An 18,524-nucleotide genomic window follows, 5' to 3' on the forward strand; every position below is an offset into this window, starting at 1 on the left:
AAAAACCTGCCTGGACATGTTCCTGTGTGACCTTCTTTAGTTGAACCTGCCTTGGCAGTGGGGTTGGACTCAGTGATCTCCAGAAGTCCCTTCTAACCCCCACCATTCTGTGACTCTGTGTGTAATGTTTAACCAACGTTTCAGGGAAGATTTGTTTTCCTAATATCCAATCTAAACCTCACCTGGTGCAACTTGAGGCCATTTCCTCTCATCTTGTCACTTGTTACCTGGGAGAAGAGACCAACCCTCACCTCCCTACAACCTTCTTTCAGGCAGTTGCAGGGAGAGATAAGATCTCCCCTGAGCCTCCTCTTCTGAAGACTAAACAACTCCAGTAGTTTAGTCCTTCAGCCATTCCTCATAAGACTTGTGCTCCAGATCCTTTATCAGCTTTGTTGCCCTTCTCTGGACCCACTCCAGCAACTCAATGATCTTCTTGTAATGAGGGGCCCAAAACTGAACATAGTACTCTAGCTGCAACCTCACTGTTGCTGAGTACAGTGGTACTACTCCTGCTTGCCACACTATTCCTGATCCAGCACTTGGCCTTGTTGAATCTTGTACAATTGACCTTGGCTCATTGATCCAGCCTGTCTAGATCCCTCTGTAGAGCCTTCCTAACCTCAAACAGATCAACGCTTCAACCCAAGTAGGAGTGTTTGAGCGTACGGTTTAAACCACTAGTGCACCAATCTAGTGCTCAAATCACTACATTTAAGAATGATAAAAGGGCCATACTCATATTGCCTTTAGAAATTTGTTCCGTTCTTCACCTTCCCTGGGTAGGAGAAAGTTAGCATAACTACAGTCAGATTTGTGTACTGCTCAGAAGACAACATTTTTAGGCTTTTTCTTTTCTATGTTCTCTGAGATCTTTGAGTGAAGAGTTTAAAAGAGCATTATAAAGTTATTTACATTTCTTACTCACTTCCCTATTAGAAAATCTGGAAACTGAAATAATGATCATTTGTATAAAGCACCAAGAGCCTGTCTGATGCTTTGTGGTGATTTGGCCCTGGCTGGGGGCCAGATGCCCACCAAAGCCACTCTATCACTCCCCTTCTTAGATGGACAGGGAAGAGGGAAAATATAACAAAAGGGCAGGAATCAAGATAGAAGCAATTTAATAAAAGTTAAAAGTCAAAGCAAAGGCCGCATGCTGAAGCAAGAGTAAACAAAGATTTTATTCTCTACTTCCCATCAGCAGACAATGTTTGGTCGCTTCCCAGGGACCAGGGCTTCAATAGATGTAGCGGTTGCTCTGGACAACAGACGTCATCAATGAATGTCCCCACACTTCCTTCTTTCACTTAGCTTATATATCTGAGCTGACCTCATATGGCATAGAATACCCCTTTGGTCAGTTTGGGTCAGCTGGCCTAGCTGCATCCCCTCCCAAGATCTTGCCAACCCGTCAGCATACTCTTGGGGAGGGAGAATGTTGGAAAAGCACAGCCTTGGTGCTTGGCCTTGTAGTAGCCAAAACACTGGTGTGATATCAACACCCAGCTACATCACTGCAAAACAGCACTAGAAAGATGCTCTGGGGACAATTAACTCCAGCTCAGCCAAATTCAATACATGCATATTTACCCATCGGGATCTTACATTCATGTTAAATCTTGATCAGGAAATGTTCCCATCCATCTGCTCGGGAAAATAAATGTATTCAGGTTTAAATTATATAAGAATAAGAGCAGCAGATGAAACTTACTGTAACAGGTTAAAGTGCTGTGAACAGGTTTGCCTGTCTGTTTCCCCACAACACAGAAGTGTGAGGAAAGTAATACAAAAAAACTCTGGGTTGAGATAAAAAGAGTTTGAGATAAATGTGATAACATAATGCACAGTTACCTTAGCCTATTTGCAGAAAAAGCACAGCAGAAAGCAGCAGCAAGCAGAAGCCAGTGAGCAAAAAAGCCCAAGACAGGTAGCTTCCCCCTCCATCCCTCCCCATCCAGCTGCCATCTCAGCAGAAGAGAGCCAACATCCAAAAACCCGGAACCCAAAAGCAGCAACCAGAACAGGAAGCCTCTCATGTTCCAATCTGAACTTCAAGCCCCATATAATACTTTGTTCCAGACAGCACTTTCATTTTGAAGCTGGCATGATAGCAGCATGGTATGAATATAAGCAGCAGATTTAACTTAACCATGGCATACACTTAAAGGAATCTCTTTGAAGATGGAAAGTGGTTTTGTACTGGGACTACAAAGATGGAAATCCTTGAGGTCTTTTCCAACCTTATTGATTCTGTGATTCTGTGAAATAGTGCAAAGGATGAAAGACAAATCTGATATCAAACACACTGGGATTTGTGGTGGATTTTTATGCTTTGAATGGAGTAAGAATATTCACCAATTCTTTGCAAAAATAATGAGATTGTTCTTAGAGGACATATTATTAGTATAAATTGCATTTTTTTCATTAGTGAAGAATTTTCATTATTCAGTGAATCCACTGAATTGCCTCCTCACCAGATTATACCACTTTCAGTCTTAGCCTCTTCTGTGTTCCCTCTGCAGCTGTTAGGAGGATGGAGAGCACATTATTGCTTCAGAAAGAGATGGATCTTTCTTCCTTTCACTATCATCATCTTTACCTTTTAGGGATCATTCTTGAAAAATGTGAAGCAAAAAATAAGCTGTTTTACCATAGTATGTATGCTTACTGAAATATTTGAAGTAGTGTGTGGTGTAAACATCTGTTTGAAGAAGTCTGATTCCTTCTGAAAGGAGGGTGTATAAAACCTCTGGAGACTTAAACCTTTACTTAGGATCATGTGACACTTGCTTTCTGTTCTTTACATGTAGGTAATTGTGTTTTATCATTAGAGAACAGCAATTGCATTTCTCTTCCCTACAAGAACTAAGCTGCTTGAAATCTGTGCTTTACCCTTGCAGACAGATATTCGATAAACTTACACAAATAATTTATTTGTATTCTTTAAACCACAACAATGGCACATTGAGAAACTGACAGACTGGGACTGTTGGTGATCCAGAAACATTATTCATCATATTATTTCTTCTCCCAGCCCTTGTTCAGATAGTATATTCCAGATAGGTGGGGTTTTTTATATATCTATAAAGAACCAGGTAGTATTCTACAGTAATAAGTATATTGCTAGCAGCTCTCTAAAAGATACCTAATTATCCATGCTTGCAAAATGATGTGCAAATCTCGGAAATGTTTTATTTGTGATATGAGATAGTGACAGTACTGAGGATAACAACAAATTCTAACTTTAAAGGTTACAATAGTTTCATTTCTCTTTAGAAGATTGAAGAGATCAATTTAAGTCATGTTTTATACAAAATAAATTTTTAGAGGTATGTGTGGTATTATAATATCTGTTATTCTTATGGCAGTGATAGTTCATGGTAAGCCTACTCAACCAATATAGCAACTTGAAAGGAACAGTGTCTTCTCTCTTCAGATGAGATGTGCTAGAATCATGGCTAAATTGTACTTCAGACTTTGATTTCCAGAATCCTGCTGTTACTGGCTGGTGTCTGTGGTGAAGGCACCATATGCCTAGAATTATGCCCCCCAAATACTGGAAAACTTGTCCCAACATGTTTGTGCAAGTTCCCTCTTCCACCCTCCTTTCTGGAGTGGGGGGCAAAGGCCCAGGCATCAACTTGCCTTCTAATGGGTAAATAACATGCACCCATTGCATGAGATGCTCATGCTTCTTCCTTTTAAGGGCATAATTCTAGTTTCGTGCTTTCTATAGGCTAAAGCAGGTTGTTGACAAGAGCGCCCATTGGCCAAATCCAGCCTTGAGAAACTTATAAGTATTACCCCACTTGTAAACAAGTTGCTCTCTCCTTTTGCTCTCTCCTTTTGTTCTCTTCTTTTGTTCTCCAGAGCTTTGCAAGCTCTCACTTTGTTCTCTCTCACTGCCCGAGCTTTGTAAGCTTGCAGCGCTTAAGCCATTGCCTGTAAGTCTTCTCACTCCCACATGCAAGCATACTAGCAACCTCTGCAACACGGGAAGAAGCCAACAGCCTGGGAAGGCCACCATGCCTCAGTTTGCCTGAGGAATCTGCAAAGGAGATCCCTTCGCTGGAAGCTACAGAAAGCCAGCATCGAAAGCCCAGTCCCAGCAGATCAGAAGAAGAGCACGCCGTGTCTTAAGGAGGACTGGACTCCCCAGGGTAAGCTTTAGCCCAGAGGGGGAGGGACTAACCCAAGCCCAGCAGTCCAACATCTGCTACAGCTATAACCAGCAGACCGAGCAGCCACGACATCGTGTGGACTGGCTCACTTAAGCAGGAACTACGCTCAGCCGCCCTGCATGACCCCGCCGTTCACAGGAGACAAACAGAGCCTCCCGCTTTGCCACTCCACAGCCCTGTGCCGTCAGGGCAAAACAAAGTTGGGACTTCCCGAGAGAGAGTCAGTCCCGTCCACTCCTCTGAGCCAAGCCAAGGACTGCCTCGTAACCTTAAACAGGAAGCAGTCGCCGATGAGATTCGGCATTGCCAGCTAGTCTAAGCTGAGCCGAGGGGGACTGCCGTTCCGCATAGCCACGCCCCTTCCCTGAAGTGTGTCACCCCGCCTCGCGGTGCGGGCCGACCCTGTGAGGGCCAACCCTGAAGGACCCGGCCCTGCCTCACAGGACCACTGTCCCAGGACCACTCTCCCAGGACTGGCCCTGCCGGGCTGATCCTGTTCAGGGAGTCGCACCGGCCCTGCCAGCCCCCGGCCGCCGCAGCTGCGCCGTGGGACCACCCTGCCAAGGGAAGCCGCTGATCGGAGGAAAGTCTCGCCCCTTCCACAGAGGCGGAAGGAGAAAGAAAGTCACCGTCTGGAGGGAAGCTCCCCCCACCACCAAGGCCCACCAGCGACTCAGCCACAGCCTCAGCCCAGGGAGCCTTCCCCTACCTGGAACGGACCAGCCCCAGGCCAGCCACGGGCCAGCCATGGGTAGCCAGCGAGCAGCCACTGTAACCCAGCAACTTGCTTCACTACAAACAAAGACACAGTGTATCTTTTCACATGTGCAACACTCGCTAACTTTCAGTTCAAAGCACCCGCACCTAGCCGCATGACATTCTAGCTTGAATTGCCTCTTGATAACATTGTAAATCTCTGTATATAGTTAAAGCTGCCAAGCGTCTTGTTGAGTCACTATCTGGTGGACAAGTGGTGGAACTGCACCCTTCTTTCCCATAATTAGAAATTAATTCTGTAAATATTTTAATTGGGTCAAATTGTGCATACTAAACCAGTTATGGGATGTATTTTCACAACTGTGCACTAGAATCGATATATAAAATAGTGATTAACTGGTTATTAATAATTTTTAATAATTAATGAAATATTTTCATAATTTGATATTTCATAATTAATAACCTCTTCATCACAGTGTCCTGTACAGTCCTTTAGCCATTGTCTCATTTTCACTTCTTATGTGTTAGTGGCACACAATTCAAAGAATGAAGTGATTCAGAAAAAATACATCCATGTTTGAATCCTTGCCCCTGTCTCCTGAATCTTTCTCTTTATGTCAAAGACCTGGCCTTATTTAACTGTATTGTGACTTCTGTCAATACTTAATTTATTATTGTTTCATCTAGATTAGTTGGAGGAATTATAGAAGACCTAAGACTTGAAGCTTCTTCATAGGATCACAGAGTAATTTGGGTTGGAAGAGGTATCTAGTTTAATCTCCTGCTTAAAGAAAGAACAGTTTGAGATCAAATCTGGTTGCTCAGGACTTTATCAAGTCTGGTTACAAGTCTCCAAGACTAGAGACCACACAGCTTTTCTGGGCAGCCTGTTCTACTGATCAACTGTTGGTAGAGTGAAAAAAATTTTCATTATATCCAGTTGGAACAACACTTATTCCAGTATCTGCCTATTGTTTTTCATCTTCCTACTATAGACTGCTGTGAAGAACCTGGCTCAGTTTCTTTATGACCTCCTCAGAGGTATTGGAAGGCTACTATTAAATCCCCTCACAAAAGCCTTCTCTTCTTTGGGCTAAGCAAACACAGTTCACTCTTGCTGATCAGACTTTGCTTAGAGCATAGATAAAGTGAATTTTTTTTCTTGTCAGTAGGTTAGTATATATTTAGATTAGTTATTTGTCACATTTTTCTTCTGTGGACTAACTTGATTTTAGATGCAAGCGGTTAAAAAGTTCAAATCTAAGTTTCACTTTGAGTGTCATGTGACCAATGCCTTATACAGCAACATGGCACCTCATACAGCATGAATAAATACATTTAAAAGGGAGTCACCAGCTTATTTGGACTTGATTTCCCAGAAATTAAGATAGTAAAAGCTTCTAAAAACTTGGTAGATTTTAAGTTTCTCTGCTTTGATAGACCTGCAACTTTGTCACACTTGGCTAGGTGAACCTGCTCTGTCAGGGGGGGTTGTACTAGATGATCTCCAGAGGTCACTTCCAATCTCCATCATTCTATGATTCTGGGATTTGGGGGGATTTACAGCACACTCATAATGAAGTACTGTAATTCTAATATAAAATAACATTCAATTGCTAGCATTTTAGAAGATGATATTTCAATTTAATTAAATATTATAGAATCAGGTTGGGTTAACCTATTGACATGTTCATTATCACTATGTCATGGTTTCATCCCAGCCGTCAACTGAGCATGACACAGCTGCTCACTCACACCCCCCTGGTGGGATGGGGAAGAGAACTGAAAGGGTAAAAGTGAGAAAACTTATGGGTTGAGATAAAGACATTAATTGATAAAGCAAAAGTTGTGTACATAAGCAAAGTGAAAAAAGAAATTCATTTACTACTTCCCATCAGCAGTCATCTACAGGAAAGCAGGGTTCCATCACCCATTATTGTTACTTGGGAAGACAAATGCCATAACTCTGAATGTTATCCTCCTTCCTTCTTCTTCCCTCAGCTCTCTATGCTGAACATAATGTAATATGGCATGGAATATTCCTTTGGTCAGTTGGGGTCAGCTCTCTTGACTGTGTCCCCCCCCAACTTCTTGTGCACCCCCAGCCTACTTGCTGGTGGGTGATATGAGAAGCAGAAAAGGCCTTGACTCTGTGTAAGCACTGCTCATCAATAAATAAAACAGCCCTGTATTACCAACACTGTTTCCAGCACAAATCCAAACCATAGTCTCCCAGGTTTCCACAAAAAAAGCAGTCCACACGCCAGCTGGTACCCCGTTTTTCTTACACCAAACAAGCAAGAGACATAAAGCCAGCTCCTCAAACTTAACACTGTGCTTTTTGAATACGTGTATGAATACAGACAGAATTTACTTCTCCTCTGTGGAGATCTGCGCCCCCATCATCCCATATGCAACAGCTCACCTTGTCAGAGTTCTGAGGCTTTTAGAATCCAGATTCTTTTAGATGAAAGCACAGATCTGTGAGATTCACTTCGACTGTGACTGTCAATTTCTTATTTTAATAGTAATGGGCAGCTGACACCACTGACCCCTTGAATTCCACCACGACTGACACTGCCGCAAACATCTGTGTTAATATTAATTACCAGCTGAAAAATGCTGGATCCCGGGATATTCACTGCAACTGGAACCATCACCAACACCTATTTTAATATTAATAACAAGCGAAAAAACTCTAGATTCCATGGAATGCACCATGACTGACACCACCACCAACACATTTTAATATTAATGGCCAACTGAAACTGCTGGATTTGTGGAATTCACTCCCATGGAATTCACTACGACCTCATTAACACCTGTTCCTCAGGTGTATGGATCCACTGAAAGAATATTCTTACTCCTTGGCCTGAAAGAGGAAGGGTTCGGGAGCACCCTGCGGGAGGGTCACTAGACATTGTAGGCTGTTGCAGACACCTGAGAATCCAGCTGGGCTTCTCGGGAGCTCTTCGTAGGCTTCTCCCCCCAGCCTGGTGCCCGCAGCCGCTTGCAATGAACACACCAAAAGGAGGAGCGCTTGCACCAACAACTGCCAGCACTGCCAACTCTTTTAATGAATACAAAGCCTGGTTTTTAAATATCTTCTTACTTTCCTGCTAGTTGGTTCCCAGAACACTCTCCCAGACAGCAAAAACCTCCCTACCTCTTACCTTGCAGCTGCAAAGCTAGTCATCTTTAGTGAACACAAAGGGGGGAGGCATTCTCACCATCAAGGTCGTTTACAGCTAGCCCACCAGCGACCTAGCCCACTCCACATGCTATCCACACTTAGCCACAAAAAGAATACAGCCAAGGTCAGCAACAGCCTAGCAAAAGCACCAGCTAGTATCTGCTAGAGGGAAGAAGCTGAAGAAAGAGAAAGTTAGTTTATGCAACTAATTTATGTTAGTTATCAGACCAATGGGATTATTTAGACCTTATCATTTTTTCCCCTTTACATCCAATGGTAATTTATTTACATTCTCTCACTTTCTACTCAATATCTGTGGAAAATTTCCTAGGCGTCAGCCTAAAACTGCCACACTAAGCAACCCCAGTTCCCTCAGGCATTCCTCATAAGTTCAAGGCTCTTCACCAGCTTTGTTGCTCTTCTTTGGATATGCTCCAGCACCTCAATGTCCTTCTTGTAGTAAGGGGCCCAAAACTGAACACAATATTCAAGTTGTGGCCTCATCTGTGCCAAGTAGAGAAGGATAATCACATCACCAGACCTGCTGGCCACAAATGTGTCTTAATCTGATTCCAGAATTAATACTTCTTTATTAAAAATATACAACAATTGACATCATTAGTGTCTCTAGTACAGTCACACACCTATTATGGGAGAATGATGGTGAGTTGTTAGCCTCTGCATGGAGTTCAAAAAATGATTCACATGGATCCTATACCAGCTAATTATAGATACAAGCTTCCATGCTGTGATCCACTAGTAGCTCACTCCATTCAATAACTTAGCTTTCTACCAATCTTACTTTTCACCCATAGTTATCATTGCCCAAGCCTCTGTGTCAAGTTTACAAAAAGTCTTAATACCAAGTTTGACCCTCAACAAACATATAGTTATGCTTAAACTAGGTACCAGATTTTGCTTGCTGATCTAGTTTCTTTCATATGACTTAAATGTTGTTCTTTAGGCTCAGCCACTTCTTCTACCCACCCCCCTTGGAGGGATGGAAAGGAGAATCAGGAGGAAAAGGTAAAACCCCATGGGTTGAGATGAGGACAGTTTAATAGAACAACAAAAAGATGGGAGCAACAGCAGTAATAGAAATAATACTAATAAGATAATACATAATACATTTTCCCTTCTCTACTTCCAGTACTCAGCCACGATATGGAAGGGAGTAGAAGAATCCAGTCTGTAAATACCTGGCTCCGAGACTGATGCTACAGACAGGAAAGTGGAAGAAGAGATTCCACAGATCATGGAAAGAGGGACTGCCAACTTGGGAGGAATATAAGACAGCTGTCAGAGGATGTAGGGAGGATACTAGGAAGGCTAAACCCTCCTTGGAATTCAGGGAGGTCAAGGACAACAGAAAGGGCTTCTTCAAATACATTGCAAGAAAAGCTAAGACCAGAGGCAATGTAGTCCCACTGCTGAATGAGGTGGGTGCCTTGGTGACAGAGGACACAGAGAAGGCAGAGTTGCTAAATGCTGCCTTTGTCTCCATCTATACTGCTGGAGGCTGTCTTCAGGATCCTGAGGCCCCAGAGAAAGGCAGAACAAATGAGAAATTTTCCCTCCTGAAGAGGGGAGGAGGGGCAGGGCACCAGGCTCGGGTTGCCTACATGCCTAAGCGCAGTGATGTAGCAGGGGGAGGGGTTGCCGTGGAAAGCGCATGACAACCAAACAGAACCCAGCGCATGGCTGCGAGGAGAGGAGGCAGCAGCGACCAGCTCAGCTAGCCTTCTCACTGACTGGGAGAAGAGGGGGGAAAAAAAAAAAAAAAGGCAGGGTGGAGAGGGTGGTTACTGAAAGATGGTTACTACCCGAAAAAAGTCTAGTAGAAAAACAGTGGGCACCCAAACAGAGACCACACATAAGCATGCAGATGTTCAGGCAGGTGGCTGAAGTGAGTGCTGGAGCCTGGCACTTGATATGGAGGATGGCAGGAACAACACCTGTGTTAGGTGTGAGCAGATTGAGGATCTGATGAACATGGTGGCCAAACTAAAAGAAGAGGTGGAAAGGCTAAAAACTATAAGAGACTGTGAAAGGGAAATTGACTATTCCCATAATCTAACCTCTACAAAATCAGAAAAGGGGGTAACTCTTAGTGGAGCAGGGAGTTTGATACCCTCCCATCAGCAAGCCTCTCAGCCTCCATGCAGTAACCCACATGAGCAGGGCCAATGAGATCAGGTCTCTGCCAGACGGAACAAATGCAAACGGAGCAAGCGTGCTACTTCAAGCAGCACACTGCCTACAGTGCACTTACAGAATAGGTATGAGGCTCTGCAGGAGGGACAGGTCATCAGTAAGGATGAGGACTCAAGAAGGTCAGAAGCTGCACCAATGACAGGTTGCCACAGTCCAGCCATCAAAACTAATCCTGAAAAGAAACCTCATAGAGTCGTCGTTATAGGAGACTCCCTACTGAAGGGAGCAGATGGCCCAATATGCAGACCAAACCCATTTCATAGAGAGGTCTGCTGCCTCCCTGGTGCCCAGGTAAGGGACATTGTAGGTAAAGTTCCCAACCTTGTGAGTCCTTCAGACTACTACCCACTTCTGGTCTTTCAGGTGGGTAGTGACGATGCAACAACGAGAGCAGCCCTGAGGAGAGGGACTTGGGGTTGCTGGTGGACGACAAGCTCAACATGAGCTGTCAATGTGCACTTGCAGCCCAGAAAGCCAACCAGATCCTGGGCTGCATCAAGAGAAGTGTGGCCAGCAGGTCAAGGGAGGTGATTCTCCCCCTCTACTCTGCTCTGGTGAGACCCCACCTGGAGTACTGTGTCCAGTTCTGGAGCCCCTATTACAAGAGGTATATGGACATGCTGAAACGTGTCCAGAAAAGGGCCATGAGGATGATCAGAGGGCTGGAGCACCTTTCATATGAGGACAGACTGAGGGAGTTGGGGCTGTTCAGTCTGGAGAAGAGAAGGCTCCCAGGTGACCTTATTGTGGCCTTTCAGTATCTGAAGGAGGCCTACAAGGAAGCTGGGAAGGGACTTCTTAGGATATCAGGTAGTGATAGGACTAGGGGGAATGGAATAAAACTGGAAGTGGGGAGATTCAGGCTGGAAGTGAGGAAGAAGTTCTTCACCATGGGAGTGGTGAGAGCCTGGAATGGGATGTCCAGGGAGGTGGTTGAGGCCCCATTCCTGGAGGTGTTTAAGGCCAGGCTGGATGAGGCTCTGGCCAGCCTGATCTATTGTGAGGTGTCCCTGCCCAGGGCAGGGGGTTGGAACTAGATGATCCTTGTTGTTCCTTCCACCCCTGACTGTTTCTCTGATTCTATAATTCTATGAAATCACAGGAAAAAAAACAGAAAACAGCTTGTTTCCTCGCAGATGGAGTGAAGAAATGAACAGGGACTCTCAGGTGACTCAGGGCTCTCAGGGTTCATAGGGTTCGTGCACCATAGATCTCATGGATTCTCCCATTGAGCGCGATGTCATATCTGCACAAGACTCTGAATTTAGCCTCTCTCAGCCCAAGTTAGATTTCTTCGTGGAATACACTGAATTTCACCATTGTCTTGCATCACCCAATAGGTGTGAGCAGGGCCTTCAGCAGAAACTACCCCTCGGACAGCTTTGGCCTCTCCTGAAGGAGAAAATACCCAAACAGTTTTGCCTAGCAGATTCTTTTCTCTGATAGCAGGGACTCTGTCACCTTCTTCCTTTTGCAACAAATCTGACTGGGCAGGTGCAGCTCGATTCACTGAACCTCTACTATTCACCAACCAGGTTGCTTGTGCTATATGCTTCTCCCAGTTTTTCAAAGATCCACCCCCCATGGCTTTGAGAGTGGTTTTCAGTAAACCGTTCTAGCGCTCTATCTTCCCTGCAGCTGGTGCATAGTAGGGAATGTGGAATATCCATTCGATGCCATGCTCTTTGGCCCAGTTTTCCACAAGGTTGTCCTTGAAATGATTCCTGTTGTCTGACTCAATTCTCTCTGGAATTCCGTGTCTCCACAGGATTTGTCTCTCCAGACCAAGAATGGTGTCATATGCAGTTGCATGAGGAACTGGATAAGTTTCCAACCATCCAGTGCTTGCCTCTACCATAGTCAGCACATATTGCTTACCAGATCGAGTATGGGGTAGAGTGATGCAGTCAATCTGCCAGGCTTCACCATACTTGTACTTGGACCATCGGTCACCGTACCACAAGGGCTTGATTCACTTTGCCTGCTTAATAGCAGCACAAATGTCACAGTCATGGATGACTTGTGTGATAGTATCCATGGAAATGTCAATGGATCTGTCACGAGCCCATCGGTAGGTTGCATCTCTGCCTTGATGTCCTGACGAGTCATGGGCCCACCGAGCTAAGAACAGCTTACCTCGGTGTTTCAAGTCACGATCAGGATCAGAGCTAGATCTGCCTGATGATTTTGTTGTTGTTCCTCAGTAGCTTTGCTCTTAGGAATGTGACCATCGATGTGTCTCACTTTCACTGAGGTTCTCTCAGTGTGAGCAGCAATGTCTTGCCACAGATCTGCAGCCCAGATAGGCTTTGCTTTTCTCTGCCATCAGTTCTTTTTCCAGTCTTTTAACCAACACCACAAGGCATTGGCTACCATCCATGAGTCTGTGTAGAGATAAAGCTTTGGCCATCTCCCATATCAGCTACGTTAAGAGCTAGGTGGACAGCTTTTACCTCTGTAAATTGACTGGATTGTCCTTCTCCATCTCTTCCCTCTGCAACCCTGCGTGTTGGACTCTACACTGTAGTCTTCCACCTTCACTTGTTTCCAACAAGACAACAGGTACCATCTGTAAACAAAGCATATTTCTTTTCATCATCAGACAGATCACTGTAAGGAGGAGCTTCCTCTGCACGAGTTACTCTCTCCTCTGGAGGTTTTGCACAGCTTGTGCCTTGCGGCCAATTTGTGATCGCCTCCACCAAACCAGGCCTTTCAATATTTCCCATTCGAGCTCTCTGTGTTATCAGAGCCATCCACTTAGACCAGGTAGCATCTGTTGCATGATGTGGTGAACCCAGGGCTTTTTGTGTTACTTTCCATCCTGATCTTTGTGTTGTGGGCTTGCTTGTGAGAGCAGGCTGTGCTAAACTAGTACAGATATTAAACATAACTGTCTCCAATACTGAGCCAAATTGGATTTAACTCCAGTCACTACCACTCTTTTGGCTAAGCTATCCAGCCACTATTTTATCCAGAAGTGTCCACCCATCGAAGTCATGGGCAGGCAGTTTCTCTTGGAGAATGCTTTACTAAAGTTCACGTTAACAACATCCACAGCCTTTCCCTCATCCACTAAGCGGGTTGTCTTGCTGTAAAAGGAGATCATGTTGGTCAAGCAGGACCTGCCCTTCATGAACCCATGCTGACTCGGCCTGGTTGTCCTGCACGTGCTAAATAACGGCACTCAACATGATCTGCTCCATGACCTTCCCTGGCACTGAGGTCAGACTGACAGGTCTGTAGTTCCCCGGATCCTGCTTCCAGCCCTTCTTATAGACGGGCGTCATGTCTGCCAATCTCCAGTCATCTGGGACCTCCCAGGTTATCCAGGACTGCTGATAAATGATGGAAAGTGGGTTGGTGAACACTTCTGCCAGCTCCCTCAGTACCCTCGGCTGTATGTGACCCAGCTCCATAGACTTGTGTATGTCTAAGTGGTGCAGCAGGTCATTAACCATTTCCTCTTGGGTTATGGGGGCTTCATTCTGCTCCCCAATCCCTATCTTCCAGCTTAGGGGGCTGGGTATCCAATTGTGCTGGTTTGGGGCCAGACAGATCCTCTCTTGCCCCGAAAGGGACAAAAGAATGAGACTCACACAAACGGATTGGAGAGTGATGGAAAGTTTAAATGGAAAAGCAATTGGTGAAGCTACAAAAAAACTACAAACTACAAAGCATAGTGACCCAAAGCGTACAGAACCCCTCACAGAATTCCCAAAGGCTTCCCAATCCTTCCCTTCTTCCCACCTGAGGGTAAACCCAAACCCCCCAGGGCTCTTTCTTCCCCCTCCCGCTGCTAGGCAAGTCTCAGGCTGGCCAGGTCTGAGACTGCCCCCCCCTCCATTCTCCTCCTGGCATTAGGCCTAGACAGGCCTAAGAGGCCTTGAGGATACTCCCCCGGCATTACCCGATAAGAGAGGACATCTCCCGTGGGAGCAGAGAGGGAAGAAAGAGGAAGAGAATGACTTTGCAGATGGCCTTATAGGGTGCAGGATTTATGGGTAGAAATACGTCGTTTCCTGTGTCCACCCCTGTGGGTGGGCACCCAGGACACCAGAGGTGTATCTCATGCGGCAGTGGCAGGGGGCACCCAGCCTAAACTGCCACATTCCACCCCTTATTTCATACCCATAATTCCTGCACCCAAAACATATCATCAAATCAGAAACAACTTTCAGATGACATGTCTGGCAAAGTCCAAGTCTCCATCTGGGCGTCCTTCCAAAGAGTCTCTCCCTCGGGCTCAGGTAACAGTTCAGTCCAGCTCTTCTCCCTCATCCTATGGAACCTCCCAGCGACGCAGAGTTCATTCTTCTGCACGGTGAACTCTTCATGGATCCGATGGAGCATCCTGGCCACCTGGAAACAACCTCATAACTTCTCAATCAAACATTTCTCCATCCACTCAAGCGGCATGTTTCCACCCCTCGGGGCAATCGAGTCTGAGCAATCAGGCTCCTCAACTCGACTCCTTCCACCCCTTGCAGGCAACAGCACGCTGAGACTTTCCAAAGCTGCACGGACCTTTCCCAAGCCCAGTGCTGACCGCTTCCAGCCGCGGCCCGAGGCTAATACGGATGCACACCACGCACAGGCACACCGCTCCCCCTGAGCGTACGCATGCCAAGGCATGGAGGCATCCGGCTACACAGCCCTCCCCCGGAGAGGGAGTGGCTGCACTGCAACCCGCCGAGAAGAGAGGCGGAGCCAGGTGCTAGGCGCCATTTTCGGAGCGCGTCCGAAAATCAGGGGAGAGATAACAGCGAGAGCCGCCGTCACCTCTGCAGCCGCGGTACAGATCAAAACCGCCGCCACCCCTCGGGCCACAAGAGCGGCTTTTCCAGCCAAAGCTATACTCGCTCCCTGGGTCCTCGGAAGCAGCTTTTGAACTGGAGCCACCGCCCGCCTTCTTGAGTTGCGGGAGCCACCGCTCACCGCCCCGCTGCGGCTAGCCCCCACCGCCGCGGGACAAGCCGACCCTGGTCTGCTTCCGACTGTCCCTCCCCCTTCCTCGGCTCCGCGCCGCTCTACTCGCCGCTGGCGCCGCGGGGAACAAAAGGGAAAGGGACAGGCACCGCATTCTTAAGCTTTTTCCCCAGTGCCTGCAGCTATAGAATCGCCGCTGCCGCTTCGGAACAGCAGGAGGGATTCCACGCCACGGCTACGCACCAGGGTGTCCCCTCGGAACCCATAAAACGCCCACACGGTCGCCCCAGCACAAAACCTTGAGCCCAGCCACCAAAAACCAACAACGCCCAGATACCATTTTAACTTTTCCACCCCTGCTCTTCTCCAATCCAATTTGCAGAGTTCAGCACAGGAACCATCCTCTGCTACCAAAAATCTGTGCTGGTTTGGGGCCAGACAGATCCTCTCTTGCCCCGAAAGGGACAAAAGAATGAGACTCACACAAACGGATTGGAGAGTGATGGAAAGTTTAAATGGAAAAGCAATTGGTGAAGCTACAAAAAAACCTACAAACTACAAAGCATAGTGCCCAAAGCGTACAGAACCCCTCACAGAATTCCCAAAGGCTTCCCAATCCTTCCCTTCTTCCCACCTGAGGGTAAACCCAAACCCCCCAGGGCTCTTTCTTCCCCCTCCCGCTGCTAGGCAAGTCTCAGGCTGGCCAGGTCTGAGACTGCCCCCCCCTCCATTCTCCTCCTGGCATTAGGCCTAGACAGGCCTAAGAGGCCTTGAGGATACTCCCCCGGCATTACCCGATAAGAGAGGACATCTCCCGTGGGAGCAGAGAGGGAAGAAAGAGGAAGAGAATGACTTTGCAGATGGCCTTATAGGGTGCAGGATTTATGGGTAGAAATACGTCGTTTCCTGTGTCCACCCCTGTGGGTGGGCACCCAGGACACCAGAGGTGTATCTCATGCGGCAGTGGCAGGGGGCACCCAGCCTAAACTGCCACACCAATCAACAACTGGGCTCTACTACTAAAGACTGAGGCAAAGAAGATATTGAGTACCTCAGCCTTTTCCTTATTTTTTGCCATCATGTTTCCCACTGCATCCAACAAAGGACAGAGTTTCCCCTTAGTCCTCCTTTTGTTGCTAATATACTTGTAGAAGCATTTCTTGCTGTCTTTAACAGCTGAAGCCACATTAATTTCCAGTTGAACTTTGGGGCTTATAATTTTCTTCCTGCATAGCCTCACAACAACTCTGTAGTTCTCTCTGTGTGTCCTGCCCCTTTTCCCAACAACCATAAACTCCCCTTTTTTCCCTTAGATGCAAACAAATCTCTCTATTCATCCAGGCAGGCCTTCTTCCCCACCAACTCATTTTTTGGCACATGGGGATGGCCTGCTCCTGCATGTTTAAGACTTCCCTCTTGAACAGTGCCTGGCCTTCCTGGACTCCTTGGCCCTTCAGGACTGCCTCTGAAGGGACTCTGTCAACCAGTCTCCTAAACAGGCCAAAGTTTGACTGCTGGAAGTCCAAGGTGGCAGTTCTGCTGACTACCCTCTTCTTCAGCAATCAAGAACACTATCATTCCATAATCGCTGTGTCCATGATGGTCCCCAACTGTTACATCACCACACAAGTCCTTCTGTGTTCACAAACAGCAGGTCCAGCAGGGCGCCTTCCCTAGTTGGCTCCTTCACCAGCTCTGTCAGGAAGTTTTCCTCTGCACATTCTAGGAACCTTCAGGACTGCTCCCCCTATGCTGTGTTATATTTCCAGCAGATACCAGGGAAGTGGAAGTCCCCCATGAGAACAAGGGCTAGCAGAATATGTTGTATCTGTGCCACTGATGACGACCCTCTGAACTCTGTTGTGGAACCAGTTTTCAATCCACCTCACTGACCAGCCATCTATGCCACATCTCCTGATCTTTTCTATGAGAATGTTACGGGAGACAGTGTCGAAAGCTTTACTGAAGTCAAGATAAATGACGTCCACTGCTCTTCCCTTATCTACCCACTTGGTTATAACTTCATAGAAGGCTATCAGATTAGTTAGACAGGATGTCCCCTTGGTAAATCCATGTTGGCTACTCCTGATAACCTTCTTGTCTTCCATGTGGTTAGAGATGACCTCCAGGATGAGCTGCTCCATCATCTTTCCAGGGATGGAGGTGAGGCTGACTGGTCTGTAGTTGCCTGGGTCTTCCTTCTTGCCTTTTTTGAAGACTGGAGTGACATTTGCTTTCTTCCAGTTGTCAGGCACCTCTCCCATTCTCCATGACTTTTCAAAGATGATGGAGAGAGGTTCAGCAACACTATCAGTCAGCTCTCTCAGCACTCGTGGATGCATCCCATCAGGGCCCATGGATTTGTGTGTCTTGAGATGGTATAAGGGATCTCTAACCCTATCCTGACTGACCAGTGGAATTTCCACATCTCTCCAGTTCTGCTCCCTTGCTTCTAGAGACTGAGGTTCCTGAGGGCTGGTCTTAAGAGTGAAGACTGAGGCAAAGGCAGCATTCAGCAATTCTGCCATCTCTGCATCATCAGTTACCATATCTCCCATCTTTGCATCTGGTTTTCTCTGTTCCTTCTGTTCATTTGCTTTCTGCTCCATTTGAGGATTTGCTCTTTCTGCAGCTGCTACAGCTGCCTTAAGCTGATGTACTTGTGGATATGAATCTGGCTCCTTCTCTGTATCCATATAGCCATGATCAAAAGGATCATCTGTCTCTGTGTCCATCTCAGAGTTACTGTCCGAATATTCTACATCTGCATCAAACAATGTCTTAGACTTCTTAATAGGCATGTCAAAGGGCCTCTTTCGGTGTTGAGCCAGGATCTTTTTTGACTGCGCTCTCGTTAGCAGATCATCAGTGTCCATTCTTTCTTCTCCTGTCTGCCCTGTGGCTATGCCGCTTGTCTCTGCCCACGTTATGTTGTTTGTAGAAGGCTCATCCTGCTTCTGGGAGCCCGCACGGGTGATGGGAGTATTTAGTGTCCCAGAAGGTAATGTATCGCGATTAGATTTGCTCATTAACATGGTCAGCGCTAACCATAACATTCACCACGTTGTTAAAATGTCAAGTGAAAAAATCATTCCCAGTTTTTTGCGCTTCTAAGAAGGTCTCTCCAACCCTGTTCCATTCTGTTAATTCGCATGTCCTGGATTCGGGATACCGGGGCAATTGCTATTAATCTGCAGCAAAAGAAGGGTAAGCTTCTGAGAGCTTAGTCTGTATCCTTGTTCTTTGATAATTTGCATAAGCACATCATAATGCAATTGATGTGATTT

Source organism: Indicator indicator, chromosome W (genome assembly GCF_027791375.1).
Source record: "Indicator indicator isolate 239-I01 chromosome W, UM_Iind_1.1, whole genome shotgun sequence".
NCBI classification, from domain to species: Eukaryota; Metazoa; Chordata; class Aves; order Piciformes; family Indicatoridae; genus Indicator; species Indicator indicator.